We start from the raw sequence: 23,971 nt of genomic DNA, 5'->3' as shown, positions 1-23,971 counted from the left end.
TTCTATCCTGCTTTGTTCTGAGCAGCCAGTGAGCCTTCTTCCTCAGCTACAGTGCGGTTGGCTTCAGCCTCTCATCGCTTCAACCCCACACAGAACACCTCAGGCGCCGAGTCTGCACCCACAAAGGAACTATCTGCTCTTGGCAGCATCTATATCCAGGTCAAGTTAATGCCCACCATCTACTGGGATGCGTTCTTTGTTCTCCAGTGCTTCTTGCTCAGAGTCTACAGAGGACAGCAGCACCCTGGGAAGTGCTTTTGGCTTTGTATCTGAGCGCCTCTTGGAATAGTCCATCCATCTTCATTATTGCTGTGATCATGCTAGGTAGCACTAACCACTGAGCCTCAGGGAAGTTAGACAATGAAGCATTCATTTCTCACCTGTCCAGCGACTGGACAAGGAAGCTCTGCTTTAAGGTTGTTCACATCTGGGGTTGGAGCGATAGTACAATAGGTTGGGTGTTTGCCTTGCACATGGCTGGCCAGGTTCGATTCCCAGCGTCCCATTTGGTCCCCCAAGCACTTCCAGGAGTAATCCCTGAGTACAAAGCCAGGAGTAACCCCTGTGCATTGCCGGGTGTTACCTCAACAAACAAAAAACCAAAAAAAAAAATGTTCACATCTGCAGGTGAGTCTGGGAAGACTACGGCAAGGATTCATTTCTCAAGTGGCTCACAGGAAAAGGGACTGAGGATCGGGGGCCGGAGCGATAGCACAGCGGGTAGGGCGTTTGCCTTGCACGCGGCTGACCCGGGTTCGATCCCTGGCATCCCATATGGTCCCCCAAGCACTGCCAGGAGTAATTTCTGAGTGCGAAGCCAGGAGTAACCCCTGAGCATCGCTGGGTGTGACCCAAAAAGCAAAAAAAAAAAAGAAAAAGAAAAAAAAGAAAAGGGACCGAGGATCGTGCCTGGGAACTGTGCTCCAGATCAATTCGTCATTGGCAGTGTTCTCCATTTCAGGTCCTGCCCTTCCCACCCTGCCCCGTGGGCTTGGCCAGACTTCAGCTTTAGAGAGAATTTAGAACACTTACCCTACCTATACCCATTGCAGAACACCCCTCCCCCGACCCACACAGATACATGTACGTACACAGATACATACATACACACACACATATATATCCACACATACATATAATCACATACACAGAGATGCACACAGGTATGTGTACAGACATATATATATATACACATACATATGCTCACATACTGACAGATACATGTATATACATACATATAGACACATACTTACAGATACACACACACACACACACACACTGTACTCTTTAAGAGTCTCCTAGGTTTTGTTTGCTTGTCTCTGGTGATAGGGAACCACTATAGAGGAAGGCAGCTCCCCTGGATATGGCTGACCCAAGAAGTAAGCCCTTCTTACATTCACTCAAAGCCCACCCGTTGCACTGATGGCAGTTCTGTTCCCTGGAGCCACAAAATAAACTGAATTCTTTCCCACTAGGTGGCCTTTCAGTTACTCGAAGAGATCAGTCAAGCGCCCTCTCCCAACCCAAAGATCATTTTTCTCTCAGCTGCCCTATCATCTCTCCTGTTCTCACGATGTCTGAGCCTTTCTTGACCAGAATCCAGCCTAGCTAATTACTTCCCAAAAAAATTCATGTCTGAAACTATATGTTAACACCTCAGTTGGGCTTCAAGCAAAGAGAGAGAGAGAAAGAGAGAGAGAAAGAGAGAGAGAGAGAGAGAGAGAGAGAGAGGGACAGAGAGACAGAGAGATAAAGGCAGAGACAGAGACTGAAACAGAGAGACAGAGAGAGAAGGCATTCTGCCATACTGTCAAATCATACATCACAGTGAGAGTAGAAACTAATGCCAGTTAGTTTTTGGTATCCACTAATAAGACAACTGAAGACAGATCCTGAAACAAGAGTCACACCCAGCAAGTTGACTTGAAGCCATTATATAGAGTCATTGTATCAGTCAGGGTCTTTGACTGCAAAACAGTTACATGTCAGCCTCCAGAGTCAGGACCACTCGGCACTGCTTGCTGCCGGGCTGCTGCAGCTTGAATGCTTCCTCTACTGCCCTGCCCTCAATATTATCTCCTGGCGAATCCAGGCTGGGTATGAGAGGCTGGGAGGACTTGAGCTGAGCTGCCAGGAAGTCAAAAGGAGAAACTTTTCCTTTCTGCACTCGGGCTGGAGCCAGGTCACCAGAACCTTCCAAACAAAAGAGGGATTTGCATGGGCTGTGCATAAATATAGCAAGGAAAGTTCTCTCTGTTTATTTATTAGCAGCTTTGTTTTCATTGTTCTTTCATCCTACTCATAGTTTCCATTTTATCAGTAAGAATATCATGACAGGGGCTGGAGATGTGGCTCGACAGTAGAGCACTTGCTCTGCATGTGTGAAACCAGGATGGGGGTGGGATGGAGAGAGAGAAAGAGAGAGAGAGAGAGAGAGAGAGAGAGAGAGAGAGAGAGAGAGAGAGAGAAGACCCAACTAGCTAATAAAGAGACGGCCAAGCACAGCTCTGTGATCTATCATTTCAGGTCTCTGTCAAAGGAAATGTGATTGTCCGTGTCCTGACTTGTTCTGAGAAATCTCTACTTCCTTTGTAGCTTTAAAAAGCTCTTCTGAGACAGCATGGCGGGGAGGGACCCTGGGGCCATCAGTGGAGGAGAATGGGCACTGGTGGAGGGATGGATACTTGAGTATTGTATAACTGTAACACAGGCACGAAACTGTAACTGCAACCTCACGGTGACTCATTAATAAAAAATAAAAGAAATAAAAACAAAAGATTGTAGTGGGATGGAAAAAAATCTCTTCTGGGTGGGAGAGTATTTTGTAGAATTAACTCACCCTCCCTGCCTTGGTGGCAGGTGTTTGCTTACTCTTGGCAAGGGGCAACTCTGTCCCAAGGGAGGGGCTCATGGTAGGGACTAAGCTCATCACTGGCTCCTCCATGCTTGGGTGATCATTTATGGCCCATCAGAGCACTGATTACCTCTGACTACAGTGACTGATTCAGGGACAAACTCAACTCAAAGCAAAAAGAAGCAAAAGCTCCCAGGTCCCCCTGAACTTCTGCCTGAAATGTTGAGAAAGAGATTCTTCCTTTCCTTTGTGCCAGACAGGAGTTTTGTTCTTTCTGGGACTCCTGTTACAAACTGCCAGAGAATTGGTGGCTCCAAACCACAGAAATTCATTCTCTCATAGCTGGGAAAACTAGAAGGGCAGGAATCAAGACATCAGTGGGCCAACGCTCCTTCTGAAGGCACGAGGGAAGAGTCAATTGTTCCTGCCAGCAGCCTTTGCAGCCTTTGGCGTCATCCCTTAATCTTTGCATGGCCTTCTTTCTGTGCCTTTCTCTTCTGTCCAGGTTCTCCTTTCCCTCGTCCCACTTTTATTGGTGGAGGTCGGGGGGCTTCCCAAGTGGTGCACAGGGGCTCTGGGGGCCACTCCTGGAAATTCTCAGTCAACTGAGGTCTTCAGCTGATGTGAGGGCCCGAGGATAAAAAGCTTCTCAGGTCCTATGGTGCCCAGGGACCTCCAGGGTTTTGCCTGGCAGTGCTGGGGCCATGTGCTGCCAGGGTTCAAATTCAGGTCAGGTGTGTGCAAGGCATGGCCCCCTAACTCCTATACTTTCCCTGGCCCCCTCTTCTCCTTTTCTTAGGACACCAATCATGAATTTAGGGCCTGCCCTAATTTGGTATGATCCAAATGCCAAAATGCCTTAATATAACTGCCTTAACTAGTTATAGCTACAGAGACCTTCTTTCCAAATAAGGTTTATTCTGAGGTTTGCACACTACTCAACCCCTCACAGCTATGCGGTGGAAAATTCAGCTCTGCCTGAAAATGCGTCCAGGAGCCAAGGGGCTGTGCCCAGGGAGTAGACATCACGACACCCCCTCCATCATTTAATTATGTGAACTGGCAAGTCCCCCCTCCCCACTTTCCTTTCTTCCTTAAGTCAGTTTGAAGGAACAGAGAGAAACTGGTGACCACCCTCCCTTCTGCAAGATTGAAAAGGCACTTGTACATCACCAATGTTCAATGTTCTTTCCTATAGCACCCGAAAAATCTGAATGAGGGCCAAAGATGGAGCCCAAAAGGCTGGAGAACAGGTTTTACAGGCAGGAGCCCTGGGTTTGAGGGAGCTGGGAACAACATCCTCTACCTACTGACATGGCCCCCAAACAAAGACAAAAACCAGCCAGGGATTGAGGACTTTAAGGTTCTCTTAGTCCTTGAGATTTACTTTGAGGAAACAAACTTTGACTACCTAGATGATCTCTTATGATGTCTTTCATCATGATTCTTTTCTTTTAATCTTCATTATAGGAAACTTCAAAAATCATACAGTATTGAGCAACGAGAATAGTATAATAAATGTTCGTGTTTCTATCAATCCATCTTTGCTTCATCTATACCCACCTACCCCCAACGTCCCTCCACCTCCTACAGGATTATTTTAAAACTAAGCTCAGATATCATGTAATTAGTTAATCTTCTTCAACCACCATTCTGGAGTTTGAAAATTCCCAACCCCCCTCCATTACTGCCTTGGAGGAATTCTGTCTCTTGGGAGATAAAAGAAGTACTTTGCACTTAGGAAGTATAAGGCTGACACTTGCTGAAGAGTTTGTGCCCTTAGAATTGTCAGTCTAGAAATGGTACAGTGGGCAGGGCACTTACCTTGCACAGCACGCCACTGACCCAGGTTTGATTCCCAGAATCGCATATGATCCCCCAAGCCCTGCCAGGAGTGTGATTCCCTCACAGCCAGGAGTGAGCTCTGAGCCCAGAACAAAAACAAACAAGAAGTCTCGGTCTGTTAGGATGGATAAGAACACCCTCCACGGGTCAGCTGTTTGATCCTTTGAGTCCTGCCAAGAGTGATCCCTGAACACACAGCCAGAAGTAAGCCCTGAGCACTGCCAGGTGTGCCCCTGACTGTCACACACACACACACACACACACACACACACACACACATACACACAAACAAACAAAGGAGTAGAGCACTTGCTTTACCTGTGGCCCAGGGTTCTATCCCCAGCATTAAAAAATAAAGTGGGGGGGGGGCTGGAGCGATAGCACAGCGGGTAGGGTATTTGCCTTGCACACGGCCGACCTGAGTTCCATTCCCAGAATCCCATATGGTCCCCTGAGCACCACCAGGAGTAATTCCTGAGTGCAGAGCCAGTAGTAACCCTGTGCATCACCGGGTGTGACCCAAAAAGAAAAAATAATAAAATAAAGTGGTTGTGTGTGTTGGGTGCGGGGATGCAGAGTGAAATTAGCATTGAACCAAATGCTAAGTAGACCTTGAAAGAAATGTTATAGGATACGCTTGAGGGTTAGGACAGCAGGGAGGGTGTTTGCCTTGCAAGCGGCTGACCGCAGTTCAATCCCCGGCATCCCATATAGTCCCCCGAGCACTGCCCTCAAAGGATGGGACAGAGCACGTGACTGGCATATGGGAGGAACTGATGTGTGGTCCCCTGGATACCGCTGGAGTAACCCCAAGCAATAGTGAGTGTACGAGCTCCCTCAAAAAAGAGAAAATAGGTGTTTTTTTGTTTGTAGGAAGAGAAAGCAGTCATATCAACTTCCAATTCCAGGAAACCTATATGCTGATTAGGGAAAGTATTTAGTCAGCTCAGCGTGATTCATCTTTCTGAAACTTAGCCCTTCTGGGACATGGCTGCTGTAGTCAGTCTTGTTTATGGTGCTTGGCTCTGCCCTCCAGCCTCGGCTGTCTGAAGCAGCTGAGGTATTTGCTTTCTTTTGTTCTTACTTTCAGCCACAAGCCAGTGGTGCTTAAGGGAGTCATGCAGTGCCAGGATCTGAATGTGGGTCTCTGAGCCATCTCCCCAGAGCACAGGAGAGAATCATTTTTACGTAGTCTGGACCCATCAAATCATGTCTCCTGAGTATTTGGACTTCAGATCCAAGACAAGTCAGTCTATCCCGGGGTGTGGCTGGAATTGAAATTATGTAAATATTCCATGTTCTGCCAATACACAGAGAAGCCAAGAAAGTGGAGAAAATGAAGCAAACCACAAAGAGACGTGCGCGGACTCGGGCATGAAGAGTGAGCATTGCCTGTGCGCCTGAGGCTTCCCGCCCCGTTCACATCCCCAGCAGAAGCGTTTCTGCCTGCGGAGTGGCAGCCGGCTCCAGCTCCCAGCCCCGTCACCTCCTGTGGGAATCTTCTCGGGGTGGCACCAGTGAATTTCAGAACTTCACAGCCAAAAGGACTGGGCCAGCAGGTAGAAGGTGCTTGTGCAGCTGATCCCGTTCAATTCCTTGAACTGGTCCTTTGAACACCGCCAGGAGTGGTCCCTGAGCACAGAGTCCGGAGTGATCCCTGAGCACCGCCAGGTGTGCCCCTGTGGCCCCCTCCCCATCAAAAGGCCTGACAGAGTCTAGAAATAAGTAGAGGGAGGAGGGTAATTGTCTGGATCCTAAGGACAGGAGGAGGTGTGAGCGTGTCTCCTGGGCAGAGTGGAAAAGCTTTCCTGGCAGAGGCAAAGTTTCAGAAAGAAGAAACTTCCTTTCTCTTGGCAGGGTGGGCCGGGCCAGGCCTCTGGCTTCCTCTGAGATCACCAGGCTCCTGCTGCAGCCTGGCTGCCTCTTCTCACCTGGGAATTTCCTCCTCTCCTTCTTTCAAGAATCATTTCCTTATTATTTAGTAGGGGGATGGCAGACCACACCCTATGACGCTCAGGTGGTCCATACCTGGCTCTGTGCTCAGTGATAACTTCCGAAGGCTGGGTTGTATGTGTCGGGGGCAGGGATCATATGCAGTGCTGGGGATTGAACCTGGGTTGGCAGCATGGAAGGCAAGTGCCCTACGGCTGCACTATCTCTCCAGGAGACTGTAACATCCCAATCTCCCCTTCTAGCTCCTGGAAGAGCCTCTGTCTTTGTGTCTGTGGGCTGGTCTTAGTGACCATGTGCCACTCTGTGGGGTAGGTGCCATCCCGTGGGAATGAGGGAGAGATGAGTCTGGAAATCCACGATAGTAACCCAGGCCCAGATTTTTTTGTGTGACAGCTAAGATGATCAGTTTCTCCCGTCTGCCAGGACCAACCCAGGGTTTGGGTCTTGTTTGCATTACTTAGTTGGTTGGGTCATTTGGGGACCATATCTATCAGTGTGTGTGTGTGTGTGTGTGTGTGTGTGTGTGTGTGTGTGTGTGTGAATGATGGGGGGGTATCATATGCAGACCACGGGGCTGGAGCGATAGCACAGCGGGTGGGACGTTTGCCTTGCATGCGGCCAACCCGCGTTCGATTCCCAGCATCCCATATGGTCCCCTAAGCACTGCCAGGAGTAATTCCTGAGTGCAGAGCCAGGAGTAACCCCTGAGCATCACTGGGTGTGACCCAAAAAACTAAAAAAAAAAAAATACGACATCCACTTCACCAAGGGAAAAGGGAGGTGAAGGACCACCAAGCAGATAAAAGCCAGACACCCTTTGTCTGCCCCACCCTGGGGAAGCCACCGCCTCTGCCCCCACAAACAGTCTCTCTTTGGTACCCCCAGGCAGGGGCAGAGCCTGGCACAGAATGTAGGGATGACCCCGATGCCCCAAGAGGCCTCACTCGGTCCCTCCCTTCATGGGCAGTGAGTGAGGACCTCAGCATCCAGCCTGGCTTCTCCTGCAGGAGAAAGCTCAGCGGGGTGGGGAAAGGAGGCCAGCAGAGAGGGGAGGGCAGGGCTCAGGGGCCTGGCGGGCCCTGTGGTGTGGATGGGGGCCCGGTGTCTCAGTTCCCCTGCAGTGTGGACAGCCTCAGAGCCGTGCTCTGACACCCATTAGTGGGAAGTGAGCAGTTCCGGGCCAGGTGAGACTCTGACAGCTCCATGCAGACCCATGGTGCCCAGAAGGGGTCAGAGAGGACACGGGGGTCCCTGTGGCTCTCCCTGGCAGCCCTCGTCAGCTGGAGCACAGTTCAATTTTGTTTATTTTAGGGAGAACTGCACGCAGTTGTGCGTTGGGTTAACTCCTGGCTCTGTGTTCAGGGATCACTCCTGGCAGATTTAAGGGACCCTATTTCAGGGGTGCCGGGGATCAAGTCCAGGTCGGCCTTATGCAAGACCAGCACCCTACCCGTCACTCCAGCCCTAGAGTCGAGCTCTGTCTACCCACCGAAGCGTCCTGGGCCTAGCAAGAAGGTGCCTGAGGCCAACAGGAGGCCGGGTCTGAGCCCTGGCACCGCATGGCTCCCCCAACACCGCCGGGAGTAACACCCAAGCACTGCGCCAAGTCGTTCCCAGCACTGCTGGGTGCGTCCCACACCCCACACCCTCCCGCTTAAAAAGGTGGAGGTTCTGATCCAAGCCGCTTTCATCTCTGCTGCTTACACGGCAGAGTGAAGCAACAGCCAAGCAGGCTGTGTGCTCTGGCGAGAGCAGATTCCACAGCCAGGGTGCTGGGTTTCAGGCCTGTGAGAGGGACAGGGCCGGGAATGCGGCGGCCTCTCCACCTCCGCCCAGGCCGAAAGCCGCACAAGACCCCCTCCAAAGCCTCTTGTGACCGTCCTTTCTCTCGTCTTTCCCCACGCTGATGAACCTCTTGGGATTAGGCCTTCTGTGTTTATTGGACGAGCAAATTGTGTCTGTCTGAAAAGCGACGTCTGAATAATATTTGGCACGAGCCGGAGAAACGTGATCCCCAGCCTTCTGCTCCAGCCGGCTCCTGCCAGCAGGGCCGTCCGGGCCTGAAGCTGTTTGCAGCCGACACCTGCGGATGGGTGGACGGGCGGCACCACACAGGACAGTGGGGAGTGAGGAAGGAGGGGCAGGCTGGGGGGAGCAGAAACCCCAGAGGGAAAGAGAGGGCCTGGCCCAGGGGCGAAGCTGTCCAGACTCTCCAGCCTCTGTGATGAAGAGGAGGCACTCACCGCACACACGGGGCCGGGGTGGGGGTGGGGCGGCGGCTGGGGCCAGAGTCTCGAGCTGCTTGGGGGCCCCTAGATACAGAGTCCAGCTGTGAGGGCTGTGAAGGCGCCTCAGAGGGGCCTCTGGTCTGGAAGATCACGTCTGGCAGTGGTGGAAGTTTGTGAGGTGTGGGGAGGACAGAGGTAGGAAGTTGGAGGATTTCCTGTCTCCATCTGCCCCCTCTTGGGAGCAGTCGGGGAGGGGGGCAGAGATGGGGGGCGGGGAATGTTTGCTGCCCGGTTATGAGGTGCTGAGGAGAGGATGGAAAGGGGTACTTGCTGGGAGCCCTGCCCTCAAAGCGGGCAGCTTTGGCTGGGCTCAGGATCTTCTCTGGCTTCTCTGGAGGTGGGATCCACCTGTCACTCTCCATCTTCTCTCCCCCTGCACAAAGCAGGGATGGGATTCCAGGCCAGGAGTCCTTCCTTGGCAAGGAACCGGAAGCCCCCACCTGGCCATGGAGGAGGCGTTCATAGGGTTCCCTGAGTAAAGGATTGAACGAGAGAGCTCAGACTTCAATGCTACAGACCGACAAGAAAATAAGCAAATGGCTGGCCTGACAGAGGTTCACCGAGACAGAAATCGGACAGAAGCATCAGCTTGGGGCCAGGGACAGAGTTCAAAGAACATGAGCACATACCTTGCATTGCTCAAGGCCCCAAGTTTGATCCCCAGCATGACAGGGTTGCTCCAAACACCTCTGGATAGAACCCTAGTGGCCCCCGAGTAGCTCTTGCATGGCCCTCGTGGCCCTCAACACCGCTTGGCCTGAGTATTAGTGGTCCCAGGACCCCTGGACATTCCTTATAGCCCCTCTCCAAGGAAGAAAAGAGGGGAAAAAAGAATTCCCTGCTTGGAGCGTGTGCTGGATATTTAGGAAACCAGCTCACGGGTGTAGCCAGGAGGCTCCTCCAGCGTTGTCCCTATCCTGAGATCATGGTAAGTGGTATTTTTAAGGTCAAAACACATTGCAGATTATTTTTGGGGGAGAGGGCAGAGGGGAAGCAGGGAGTGAAGATTTGAGTTCAGGGCTTACTCCTGGCTCTGTGCTCAGGGATCACTCCTCCTGGCAGTGTAGTGCCTGGGATCACATCCTGGTCAGCCTCACGCAAGGCAAGCACCTTAACCCCCACGCTATCTCGCTAGCAGCAAAGAGTGTTCTGGATTCCTACCTTGTATGATACTTTGTAGAATATCATCTGTATTCTTAAGTGTAAGAAACATCTAATGTACCCCTTAAAAAGGTAGGAGCAAGCAGTGCTTTAATAGAAGCATAGAGAGAAAGTTTTATTTAAATTTTTTTAATTTTTAATTTTCTCTTAATTCACCATGAGATACAGTAACAAAAATTTCATGTTTGAACTTTGGTCATACATCATCAAACACCCATCCCTTCACCAGTGCACATTTTCCACCACCAAAATCCCCAGTATTCCCCCATCCCACCCCCCACTTTCTATACCTCCCCCTGCTTTTGTGGCAGACAATTTGCAAGGTATTCTTTCTCTATTTTAGTTACCTTCGATATTTCGAGACCAGTCCTACCTCCTCTTATATCTGCTGAAAATACAATTGCTGGACAATGTGTTTTGTACTGCTTGTTATGGATATAATATAATGTCATGCGGCCACAAAGGCGGCCACACGCTTTAGGAATTCTAAGATTTTAATAATTAGGGTCTGAAGAAATTGCTGCCGCAGGTTGCTCGTGTCTGAGATTCCAGTGTGTGTCTCAGGATTGTGGCCACGTGGGAGCTGGTGCTTCTTACTGGCTTCTAGAAAATGGCGACTGCTGGAGCTCTTAGAGGGCAGGCGGTGGGATGGCACCTGCCCCCGTCTGGAGCGGCCCAGTGGAGAAGGCCTATTGCAAAGTCCCAGGCCATCTCTGCCACAAGTTGCTCGGCAGTGTGTGTCTAGAGAGAAAGCTTTAAAAGCTTGGGAAAGATAGAAAGGTTTGAGCGAAGGGTCCTGGGTACTTTGATGGTGGTGGTGAGGTGACTGCCTATAGCAAAACCGTCAATGTCAACACTGTTGCAAGCACATGACCGAACCTATAAAGCATTAAAAAAGAAAAAAGGACTAAAACTCAGGAAAGAAAGTTTTATTTTATACAAAGGAGCAAGGAAGACTTCATGGGAATTGGTGGGGTCAGCATGACTCTGTGTGTGTGTGTGTGTGTGTGTGTGTTATTACATCTCCACCTGGAACAGTCTGCAACACCCTCCTGACTACTCTGCCCCACCCCCACACTGTCCAGTGCCAAGCACACCTCCAGCTTAGCCTCCCTGGCTGATTTGGCTTGCTGATCCCTTCCCTCTTTTCCTGGGCCCAGTTACATCCACAGAATCTTTCTTATCCCCGCAGATACCCTGAGCAGGCACAGACACCAGGAGACCAGAAGGACATTTCCATCGCATCCTCTGGAAGGTCTGAGGCTTGGAGACAGCAGGGCTGCGAGACAGGGAGAGGCTCTGGGGCGTGGTAAGGCTGAGTCCCCAGGCCTTAGGGGAGTGGCCGGGCGAGGCACGTGAGGAAGGTTTGTGAATGGGGAACTGAGCATCATGTGACAGTGAGAGGAGGCTGAGGCCTGCTCTGGGGAATCTTGGCAGCTAAGGAATGTGGGAGCAGAGGCAGTGGCCGGCAGAGCTGTGCCCAGGGAGACTCCAACAACGGCCTGCAGGATCAGCTGCGGAGGGGAGAGGCTGGAACTGAGCACACAGGACCAGGGTCCAGTCTCCGAGCTCTCTCGGGGCTTAGCGCAAGCTTCTGCCCGACACTCGCCCTTCTGTCTCCGACAGCCTGGTGGCTGCCCACACCAGCAGTTCCTGGACAGCCGGAAGAGCTTTGCTGCCTGTCAGGGCAGCCCAGGCCTTGTGTGATCTCGTCACCACCTCCCTCTGTGCTGGTGGAGTTCCTGAATAAGTCAATGAAAGAAAGGGACAAGGGGTATACACACGAGGGCGCAGACTTCCGGGAAAACATCCTGCTCAGCAAGCACTGTTCCATAGCCTGGGCACGAGAGCAGCTGTTTTCAGTGAATGTGGAGAAGTCAAGGCTTGTGCCAGCAGCAAGGGCTCTCTGGGAGTGAATGCGTGTATGTGTGTGAGTGTGTGAGTGTGTGAGTGTGTGTGTGTGTGTGTGTGTGTGTGTGTATGAGCCTTGCGACAGACAGATAGGAGACATGATCTCACTGACCTAAGATGCCTCAGGAGGTGTATTAAAATTCTACTGTGGCACAGGGGAGATAGTACAGAGGTTAGGGTCCGTGCCTTGCATAAAGATTACTCTGGGTCAAATAATCTGGCACCACATATGGTTCCCCAAGTGCTGCCAGGAGTCTCTCCTGGGTGCAGAGCCAAGAATAGCCCCTGAGAGCTGCTGGCTGTGAAACACCTTTCTCTACCCCCAATTAAAAAAAAGTCTCACCAGATAGAGCTAAAAAAGAATATTTCATTTCAATTTCTCTGTCTCCCTTCCTCTCTGTCTCTCTCTCTTTTTTCTTTTTTTTGGCTTTGTGGGTCACACCCGGCCATGCATAGGGGTTACTCCTGGCTTTGCACTCAGGAAATACTCCTGGCGGTGCTCAGGGGACAATATGGGATGCTGGGGATGGAACCCCGGTTGGCCGAGTGTAAGGCAAACGCCCTACTCATTGTACTATTGCTCCAGCCCCTCCTCCTCTCTCTTTCTCTCTCTTTCTTATTTCTTTTAATTATTTTTTTATTATAATACCGTGATTTACAAAGTTGCTCATACTACAGCTATTTCAGGCATTCAATGTCCCAACACCTATCCCACCCCACCAGTGTGACCTTCCCTTCACCAATGTCCCCAGTTTCTTGTCCAGGCCCCCAAGCCAGCACAAATTTACTTCATATCACTTATTACAGCAAAATGGCAAATGGGATTATCAAAAACTAGATTAAAAAAAGTCATTTTGTGATCATTGTTCTATTTTGCAATGACGTTACTAAAGTCATGGTCTGCGGATTTACTGGGCTGTTTGGTGCTAGTTGGGCCCTTCAGGCGCATTGAGCTTGGGGGACTTCTGTGCAACTTTTCCATCACCTTTGCTGTGCTCCTGCTGGGCTATCAGTTCTGTGAAATTTGGATCTGTGGAACAATCTGGTAGCTTTGCAGCTTAATGAGTTTTAGTTGTGCTGGAAGATGTCGGGGTGTGGATGGGGACAGCTGGATCTTCAGGCAGGAAGGAGAATCTGCCCACCCCATTCCAAGAAGGCCCCAGAGTTCTCATCCTGGACCCGTCCACCTGGGACAATTCAGAGGCTGGGTGTTCTTTCTCAGATCAGCTGTGGAGCTGGGCTGCTTCTATGCTGGAAGGTGCTGGTGGAGGCTTCTTCCAGTAGAGGGGAGGGGTGTGTATGGGCTCTTTTTTTCTCTCTCTTTCTCTTTTCTTTCTCTCCTTCCTCCCTTTCTTCCTCCCTCCCATCTCTTCTTTCTCCCTCTCTACTCTTCCTCCCTCCCTCCCAGCCCTTCCTCCCTCCTTACCATCTCTTCTTCCCTCCCTCCCATCTCTTCCTTCCCCTCCCTCCTTCCCTCCCATCTCTTCCTCCCTCCCTTTTCCTTTCCTTTCTCTTTTCTTTCTCCTTCCTTCCTTCCTTCCTTCCTTCCTTCCTTCCTTCCTTCCTTCCTTCCTTCCTTCCTTCCTTCCTTCCTCCCTCCCTCCCTCCTCCCCTTTCTCCCTTCCTCCTTTCTTTCTTCTTTTCTTTCTTCCTTTCTTCCACCTCCCTTCCTTTCTTCCTTTCATCTTGGACCACACTCACAGGTAATGGAGCTACTCTCAACACACCGGTTGGAACAATGCCGTGCCAGGACACAAACCCAGAGCTCTGGCATACAAAGCATGCACTTAAGCCCTTTGAGGCATCTCCCTGGCCCCAGACCTCTTCTTTGTTTCCTCTTTATTTACTTAAAGTAGGATTTGATGATGCTAAGGAAAACAAATGAAGGAGCCGTGAGGCCCCATTTTCATCTATTAAAAATTTAAGTGAGTCTAATAGTCACGCTGGCAATCCAGGGAGAGGGTTTGTTTCTAAAAGAATGTGGACAGGATAAAATGGTTCAGCCAGTGGAAAACAATTTATATGGTCATGGGGCCAAGAGTTATAAAAGCTTTCTTTAACTCTGACCTAGTAATCTTTAGAAACAGCTTACAGAGTCTCAAAATAAAACCCAACTGGTGCCACATGTGAGAGATACATCTAAAATAGTGCTCCTGGGGCTGGAGGGATAGTGCTGAAGGTAGGGAATTTGCCTATCCCAGTGCTGACCCAGGTTTGATTTGTGCCATCCCATAAGATCCCAAACACTGCCAGGAGCAATGCCTGTGCACAAAGCCAGGAATAACTCCTAAGCACTACTGGATGTGGCCACAAAACCAAAACCAAACAAACAAAAACCAGTGCTTCATAGAGAAAGGAACCAGGAAAAAAGAAAAAAGGCTGAGCAATAAGAAAACAAGGGTTGTAGCATTCATAAAAAGCATGGTTGGATTAAAAAATCAGGAAACAAGATACAGACAAAAATATTATAATAGAGCCACATGAAGACCATAAATATTTATGCATGAAAGAATATAGCATCAAAATTCATTATGACTAAATGATAGGAAATATATGGAGAAATCGAAGAAATACAGTGAAGTATAAAGTTTTAATTTATCTCCTAGTTAATCATTATAGTCTCTTAGTCCAGGATCAATAACACACAATTAGTAGACATCAATTTGTTAAATTAGTAAGGCAGATGGAATTAAAAGATATCCAACCCTGTGCCTTGAAAACCTAAAATATACCCATAGATCATGAACAAATGGCTGCATGTAACTCATGAAAAGGTTTAATTTCCTATAAGCAATAAATTGCAATACAGCTCAAAAGGGGGAAGTACAGATAGCATTCTCTAATCACAGTGCCTGAAATCTAGGGTGTGACGGCAAATGCCAAAACTGAAAAACACTTGAAAGGTTAACATTTGACCAAAAGTAGGCTGGAGAAATTGTACTGAGGGTAAAGTACAAGCCCTAAGCACTGCCAGCTGGGGCCCTGACTCCACATTTCATCCTGGAGAGAGAGAGACAGACAGACAGAGACAGAGACAGAGACAGAGAGACAGAGACAGAGAGAGAGAAGTAAAGTGTCTGCCACAGAGGCAGGCTGGGGAGGGGGTGGCGGGAAGGAAACTGGGGGAAAAAATTGGTGGTGGGACATGGACACTGGTGTCAGGACAGCTGTTGGAATATTTTATGGCTGAAATCCCACCATGAACAACTTTGTAACTATGTATCTCACAGTGATTCAAGTTTTAAAAAAAAGTCATAGAGACAGAAAGAGGGACCATAACTCCTAGGGACATGGAGGTATGGAGAGTTGATTCACAGGTTGTGCAAAATGAAAAAGATTGGTCGTTTGGTATATCCCACAGCTTGAAGCTGCTGAATAGGGTCTGAGCTTGGTTTGAGCTGAGATGACTGATCGATCCTTGTAGTGATGTGCATTTGCTCGTTGGGGCTGTCATTTGTAGTGGTGCTCGAGGGTCACTCCTGGCAGCGCTGGGGATGGAAGCCAGGACTCCCGCAGACAGAGCCTGGCCTCTCGCTCTTGGCACCGTCACTTCCCTAGCCCTGTGATGCACAGTTCAGGACATTCCCAGACGGCGCTGCGAGTTCTGTTCTCCCTCAACATGTATCTCACTTGCTTGTCTCTGTTTCTTTGCTTCTTATTTCCTCTCTGGAAGAGCCTGCGTTCTCTCTCAAACGTGTATTTCTCCTTTTCTCTCCTCTCACGTCTTTCTAAATAAATCTCCAAATGGGGCTAGGAGGAACAATGCGGTGGCGTCAAGTGCCTGCCTCGCACGCGTGTGGTGGTGAGTTCTCTCCTGGTGACCTGCACGCACAATCCTGGCGGCACTGTAGCTGGCACCTGGCTGCTCTGCTCCCTGCAGTTCCTGGTGCCAGTGGTGTCTGGCACATGGCAGTCATGAGTGTGTGTGAGCACTACACAAAGGAATGTGAACCCTGACGTAGAACACAACCAAGAAGATGTGTGAACAGCACAGCCAGAAACTGCAAGCTTTGGCGAGCACATGAGTGAGCACCGGGGGGCTCCTAGAGCACCTGGAGGACACGGAGAGAGCATGCATGCATGCACGACTGAAGAAGCACCATCCCGGAGTAGCCCCCAAACCAATCAATACAATAAAAAACAACTATCCTTCCCAAAGAAGTCCCTAGATCGTTCTCAATTCAAATCCTCAGACAGGCTAAAGGAATAAGCATGTCCTGGTTGATTTTGTCCTACCCATAAGAAATAAGCATGTGTCTTAGACCCTGGAGAGGTCCAAAGGTGTAAGTTTAGTTCTCTTCCGGGCTGTGGGGAGGGGGGGCGGAGGGTGGTATGCCGGAAGGGCACAGGCCTTGAAGTGAAACAGACTTCAGAGAACTCCAGGTGAGGTTGGTCCCTAGGCTGAAGGGCTCGAGGGAGCAGGAAGAGAAGGGGGGCTAGGGGGCTAGAGACGCCCTCTGGGGACCAGGACACTGGAGCTGGCCTACAATAGAAGGTCCCTTCTATTGGAGGGCTGGAAAGGGCTGAGCAGGAAGAGGAAGTAGCAAGAGGAAAACCCCAGAGAACAGAACTGAAAATTCTGTCCAGCATATCCAGTAGTTCCAAATGGGAGAAGGAAAAAAATAAAAAGCAGATGGTCAAAAATAAGACAGTTAACCCCTACCTTGCCTCAGAGGTCCTCATTGCCACCCTGGGGAGATCATTAACCCTGTCGGAGAGGCAGTTTCCTTGTCCACTCCATGGAACTGAAATGTCACCTAGCTCAGGGTTCTCCAGCCATCTGACACTCGAGGTCCAGCATCTGTCCCGCACACTGGTCCATGGGCCACACCAAGGCAGGGGCTTCCAGCCTTCCCACGTGGCCAGCTGCGATGCTCCGAGAAGCCGTGGTGAAAGACCATTGACCTAGTTCCACGTGGCTCAAGTAGGACAAGTGGATAAAGAGCTTGAGTCTCCCCCGAATGGAGCTCACGGGAAACAGGCTCCATACTACAGACAAGGAAGCCTTCTCCCGCTCACCTACTTTCCTTATTCTGGAAATCCCCAGTGTGCTGCGGGAAACCTGAAGGTGCCCCTGATTTATGGGCCTGACAGGATGCTCAAGGGCCACTGGGCCACGGCAGCAGGCCAGGGAGGAAGCCCATGCAGCTGCAGGGCAAAAACTTGGGCACCGTAACCCTGCTCCTTTGTGTTCTTTTTGAAGATATTGGTGGGCTTGATCCTTTCCTTCCTAAAGCTTCTTTTTCCCAATTTTATTATTATTATTATTATTATTATTATTATTATTATTATTATTATTATTGGCTGTCTGGGAGGCTTCTGCCAAAAGCACACTAGGGCTAGCTCTGGAGCTACTCAGCCAATGATGACGAACGAGTCTGCCAGGTGCACTCAGGCTGGAGGTGGTCCAGGCCTGTCTAGTGGTGCTGGGGGTGGGAGCAATGTGATGCCAGGGATCCCAGTTGGGACCTTGGGCGTGTACCCCTGGCCCCTGAGCTGTCTCCCTGTCACCCCCTTTCCTAAAGTTTCTTCCAAGAGTCTATCTACACAGCAGGATATCAGTTCCATGAAGAGAAACAAAGTTGACTTTTTCTGAAAATTCCAAGACCTAACTCCTGGTCGAAAGATGCAGAGATAGGACAAGGTCCCCAGTCACAGCAATCTCTGGACTTGTAGCCTTTCTGCCAGCAGGACCTTCTTGGGCTCTCCTGTCACGTCATCCTTTCTGAAGATTTTGTTTGGTGTTCTGGCCAACAGCTGGCACTGCTCCCAGAGGGGGACATATATGTCTGGGATTTGAGTCAGGGTTGCCAGGGCAGCTGAATGGTAAGCCCACATCTTAACCTTTTAAAAAATTATATATATATATTATTTTGTAGTTCACAATATTTCATTACATTTAATATTCAAACACTAATCCCACCACCATTACACCTTCCCACCACCATATTTTGGGTGTTTCCATCCCTAACCCCAATTTCTGTCCCAAAGCAGAACCGAAACAATATATTTTGTATTGTTTGTTATGAAAAACACTTCTGAAAATGCTACAAAAAAAGTATTCTTAAAGGAAAAAGGGTGAGGATTGTTGTACTACACCCAGGGGCCAATAATTTTATGAGAAATCACTAACATGTTGTTAGAAGTTAAGCCTTGTGTGCTTTTATATACATATCTGTAAAAAAAAATTTTCCCTCAAAAAATTTTAAAAAAAGAAGTCGAGGCAGGACTGGAGTGATAGAAGAGAGGATAGGGTGCTTGCCTTGTGCACGGCCAGCCTGGCTTCAATCCCCAGCAACATATATCATCCACAGAACCACGCCAAGAATGATCCCTGAGCACAGAGCCAGGAGTAAGTTCTGAGCACCTCAAGTTGTAACCTAAAATCATAAAAAATCATAAAGTTATTAAAAATAAAAAAAGAGTTGGAGCCAGAGCCATAGTAGAGTGGATAGAACACTTGTCTTACCTGTGACTGACCTGGGTTCAACATTTGGTCCAGTGTCCCAGATGGTCCCCTGAGCCCATAGGGTCCCCTGAGTCCACCAGGTATATCCCTGATTGCAAAGCCAAGAGTAAGCCCTGAGCACTGTCAATGTGGTCCCCACACGGGACAAGACAAAACAAACAAAGAAACAAACAAAAAGAATAGCAGACTGGTGAGAGAACTGTAGGGCTGAGCCCAGCCCGTGTTTGCATGCAGGAGGCGTGTTTGACCCCCAGCACTGCATTAGTCACCCCAGCACTGCCGGGGTCAGGAGCAGGGGAAATAAAACTCCTAAGTTTCAAGCAACGTCATCAAAGTTACCACTAGTATGTGTGCCCACCATGGTGCCACTGAAACCCAGGGCCCACCCCTCTCGAATGAACGTTTCTAATGGGGAGAACAGCAACTTCCCTCTCTGGTGGTTTTCTTCCCCCACTGCACCAGGCAGAGAGCATCCTTCAACCTAGTCACTTGGGAATTTTTTTGCAGAGGAGGGAGCTATGAGGAGTTTGTGGGGTGGGAAAGGGGGATTGGACCACATTCACAGTGCTCAGGCACTATTCCTGGCTGTGCTCGGGGGAATATATGTGATACCTGGCATAGAACGTGATTAGTTAGTCAAAGGGGCCTCATGCAAGGCCAGCGTCTGGCCTCCTGTACCAACTCTAGGGCCCCTAACTCTGGATTGTTGCTAGCTTTTTTTTACCCCCTGCTTTTACTCTTCTGGGACACTCCCAGTGACACTGGCAGACTATGCACGTGAGGGTTAAGACCCTGGACCCCCCACATAGAGCATATGCTCCAGACCTGTGAGCCATATGTTTGGTCCAACTTACTACTTTCTTTCTTTCTTTCTTTCTTTCTTTCTTTCTTTCTTTCTTTCTTTCTTTCTTTCTTTCTTTCTTTCTTTCTTTCTTTCTTTCTTTCTTTCCTTCCTTCCTTCCTTCCTTCCTTCCTTCCTTCCTTCCTTCCTTCTTTCTTTCTTTCTTTCTTTCTTTCTTTCTTTCTTTCTTTCTTTCTTTCTTTCTTTCTTTCTTTCTTTCTTTCTTTCTTTCTTTCTTTCTTTCTTTCTTTCTCATTTATTCCTCATCACAGACATGTTCAACCATTGCAAGATCTTCACGAGAGATCTGTGTTGGCTGCAGCAAGAACCAGGACCACCCCTGTTGGTCCCTGCCAAGGCTTCACAGTGGAGTCTTTGGGAAAGCTTTAACATGAAGTTAAAGATAGAAAACACAGCAGAGGAGGCAAGCTTGAGGCCCCTGGAAATTTTTTTTTTGCAAGGCTGAGCAACTTCTTCCCATGAGGGCCTTTCGCAGTGGCAGGGACACAGAACTATTTACCTTCCCATGAGGATTCTCTGCAAATCCTTTCCCAGCTGCCTCTGCCCTCTCACCTGCCATCACTGGTGGGAGCTTTTTCACGAAGGAGGATGAATCTCTTCAACCACAGGTAGAGCAGCCACCAGCCTAGATTAAGATCCACTCTAATTAGAATCCTGGTGTTTCTACTCTTGTACGTGTGCATATATGTGGGCACAGGTCATGGGGCTCAAACCCAGGCCCCTGGCCTGCAAAACCCGTGCTCCAACCCTCTGCACTCTCTGTTAAAGCCGGCCCCTTGCTTTTCTATTCTTAACTCCCAGGCTTTTATGGAGCTCTAAGCCTTAAATTCACACACACACACACACACACACACACACACACACACACACACACACACACACACGGAAACTATGATGGCTACAGCTGGCTCACTATTAGGGAAAAAAAGTTGCACTTCCACATTCTGGCTGATGTCAGAATAAATTCCAGATGGTTGAGAGAGTTCAGTATAAACCGTGAAATCATAAAAATGGTAAAAGTTGAAAATAGAGGAATATGAATATTTGTTATTTGGGGAGTGTAAGTACGGAAAACCATTCTAGGTTTAACACCCAAGACAGTAAAAGATTGACACCAATAGGGTTCAGAGAAAGAGTACACTGAATAAAGTGCTTGCCTGGCATGCAGCCCACTCGACTCTGTCCATGGCAGCACCTCCAAACACGGCCTGGCATGGTCCCTGAAAACAGAGCCAGGTGCTTCCCCTATACAGTGCTAGGTGTGGCTAAAAAACAAACAAAAATTGATAACAGATTTTTCAAAAACTGTGCAAAAGTAGAAATATTAAGAAAGCACTCTGGAGGTCTGGAGCAATAGCACAGTGGGTAGGGCGTTTGCCTTGCACGCAGCTGACCTGGGTTGGTTCTCAGCATCCCCTGTGGTCCCCTGAGCACCGTCAGGAGTGATTCCTGAGTGCAGAGCCAGGAGTAACCCCTGAGCATCGCCGGGTGTGACCCAAAAATTGAAAAAAAAAGCAATCTGGGATCCACAGTGATATTCAATAGACTAAAGTGTATGATTTGCATACATGAGTCCTGGGTTCAAGCTGCTGCACTGCGTGGTTCTCCAAGCACCAGTGGGAGCAATCACTGAACACAGAGATGAGAGGAAGCCCAGGGATTTCAGAGTGAATGAGTACAGGAAGAGAACTATACCTTTTTGTACTTCACTGGGGACCACATCAGGTATGGGATGTGATTCAGTAGTAGAGCACTTAGCTTGCATGTATTAGACCCTTGGTACTACTGAAAAAAATTAATGATCTGATTACAAAATAGATATGACTGTGGGTAGGAGAGATGTACAGTGGGCAGGGCACTTGCTTTGCATGCAGCTAACCCAGATTCAATGCCTAACATCACATATGCTCCCCGAGCACTACCAGGACTGATACTTGAGAGCAGAGCCAGGAACAAGCCCTAAGTACTTCCAGCTATCCAACCTTCCCCCTATACCTAACTCACTGGAGTGAATTATATAGCTAAAAGATCAAGCTGAGGGTCTGAATCAATAGTATAGCAGGTTAGGGCATTTGCCTCGCAAGCAGCCAACCCGGGTTCAATCCTCAGCATCCCATATAACCACCCAGAGCACTCCCAGGAGTGATTCCTGAGTGCAGAGCCAGGAGGAATCCTTGAGCATCACCAGGTGTAACCAAATCCCCAACCCACAAAAAAGTCTATTTTTAAACCTAAGAGAAAGAAAGATCAAGCTGAGATCTCCTTCCCAGTGCAGTTCAAAAGAACAAAGGTTGCTAATAATAAAATTTTTTTTTTAAAAAGGTGAGCTACCTGACCCAAAACTCTGCCATCTCATTTAAAAGGAATCCCAGAAAATGAAAACAGAGAAGATGGTGGGGGGCAGGACTAAAAGAAACATAATGACACCAGCGAATTTCATCTCCAGGTCTGAAGCTTGCCAGCAGCCGGAGTCAAGGAACCATGGGCCTAAATTTCAGAATGACGTCCATCCTGACTTACACCTTGAAAATCCTTCCCAGAACCTCAGAATGGGCCCTGAGTTTTTCCTTCCAGCTGCAAGCTGCCCCAGCTGCTAAAACCAAGTCAAAGATGACCTTTGCCAAGCCCAACTTAAGGAATATGGTGGTGGTAGAAGGTGTTCGCTCACCATTTTTTCCATCGGGCTCTTCGTATAAAGATCTGATACCAGACAATTTCAGAAGAGCAGCACTTTTGGGGTTGTCACATCAAACAACCCCAAAAGTTGTTCCCAAGGATCCCAAAGGAAGTTGCGGATTATTTTTTCTTTGGCACAGTTATTCAGGAAGTGAAAGCAAGCCATGTGGCTGGGGAGGAGGCCATTGGAGCTGGATTCTCGAACAGGACAAGACCTCTGCTCACATAGTCACCACGTCTGGCACCTCTGCCAACTGAGCCATGAGCACAGACGGGATGGCTGGCTGCTAGGCAGCATGATGCGAATGTGGCGAGGAGAGGAGAGTTCATGTCTGATGTCGCTATCCGCCACTCGTGGAAAGGGAGGAAAATGATGCTTGATCTCCATATAGCCATAACTCTGGGTCAGCCACTGTCTTTAATATCCAAGTTCTCACGGAATCTCCTCTATCCCCCAAGCTCCCTGCAGTAGCGGAGTTCACAATCAATGAGACCACGGATCACTCTGCAGACTACCTGGCTGCTGCCTTTTCCCTTGGGTGGACAGAACAGGATGAGAATGTTCTGCTCTCACACACCCAAGAGGGCACAGGATGAGGGAATCCTTTCTAATGTTGTGCCCTTTAAAGTGTCAGGAAAAGATACAGTTACCAAAGATACAGTTACCTCTCGGAGAGCCCGGCAAGCTACCAAGAGTATCCCACCTGCATGGCAGAGCCTGTCAAGCTACTGTGGCATATTCGATATGGCAAAAACAGTAACAAGTCTCACTCACAATGGAGGGTTACTGATGCCCGCTCAAGCAAATTGATGAACAATGGCATGACAGTGCTGCAGTGCTACCAAAGATCAATGGCGTTCATCTTTCCTCCCTGGAGCAGATGGCTAATGCCAACCTGCACTCACCTATTTGGGCGGCTCCAGCTCCTTCAGCTCCTTGGCGGCTGCCAGTTCTTCTTTCCTGACTGATGGTATACCAGCAACGCTGATCATAGCAGATGAGAAAGCTCTGGCTGTGTGTTACAAACCCAAGGCCTGCTGAAGGGATTTTGTGTGTGTGTCTCATGATTCAAAAGCTCAACTCTTACTTAAACCAACCTATGCCACTCCAAAAGCTCTAGGAAGGGGAAGATTAACAGTGAAAAAATATGGAAGCTTTTGAATTTCATGAAGCTTCCTCGGGCTGGAGCAATAGCACGGAGGTAGGGCGTTCGCCTTTCATGCTGCTGACCCATGTTCGATTCCTCCGCCCCTCTCGGAGAGCCCAGCAAGCTACCGAGAGTATCGAGTCCACATGGCAGAGCCTGGCAAGCTACCCGTGGCGTATTGGATATGCCAAAAACAGTAACAATAAGTCTCACAAAGAGAGACGTTACTGGTGCCCTCCCGAACAAATCGATGAGCAACGGGATGACAGTGACAGTGACAGTGAAGCTTCCTCGGGTCAGCATTTGGCTAATTTTAAAGCAGTGGATTATGGCTGGTTTGCACAAAACTCCCTGGGAAGAAAAACCAAAGTTGGATTGCTTCCACTGGACGTGATGAACAACTGCGGGGTCGGGAGGTGGGGAAGTTGTTGTTCCTGGGACACCTGTTCGGAGGCACCAGCTGCCAGCTAGTCATGACAGCTGCCAACATATTACAGAAAGAAGAAGGCCAGTATAGTTTGGTGGCTGCCTGTGCATGACAGTAGAAACTTACCACAAATAAGTACAAAAATGGGGAACCAGGACTTTCTGCACGGCACTCACAGTGGGCAGCGCCGTTTCAGTGTGTTACTCAGTGAGAGCTACCAAGTTTCTTTCTGCGCTCTTAGAAAAACAAGACCCATAGCCTTCTATCACTTGGCAAGTAAGCGTTACTGAACTTTTCAGTCACTCCAGCTTGCTGTTCTTTAGGGCATTTCTTAGTCACCTGAATCTCGCACAGCTATAAATTTAAGCAAGTGTTTT

At 49.1% G+C, this 23,971-nt stretch overlaps 1 pseudogene; it reads left to right on the top strand.

Annotated features, from left to right (window-relative positions):
• Positions 1–21,842: 21,842 nt before the first annotated feature.
• Positions 21,843–23,181, top strand: LOC101557837 (trifunctional enzyme subunit beta, mitochondrial-like; annotated as a pseudogene).
• The last annotated feature ends 790 nt before the right edge of the window (positions 23,182–23,971 follow it).

This window comes from Sorex araneus, chromosome 1 (assembly GCF_027595985.1).
Source record: "Sorex araneus isolate mSorAra2 chromosome 1, mSorAra2.pri, whole genome shotgun sequence".
Taxonomy (NCBI): Eukaryota; Metazoa; Chordata; class Mammalia; order Eulipotyphla; family Soricidae; genus Sorex; species Sorex araneus.
Note: the sequence above shows the minus strand (reverse complement) of the source record. Positions and strands in the feature narration are given on the sequence as shown.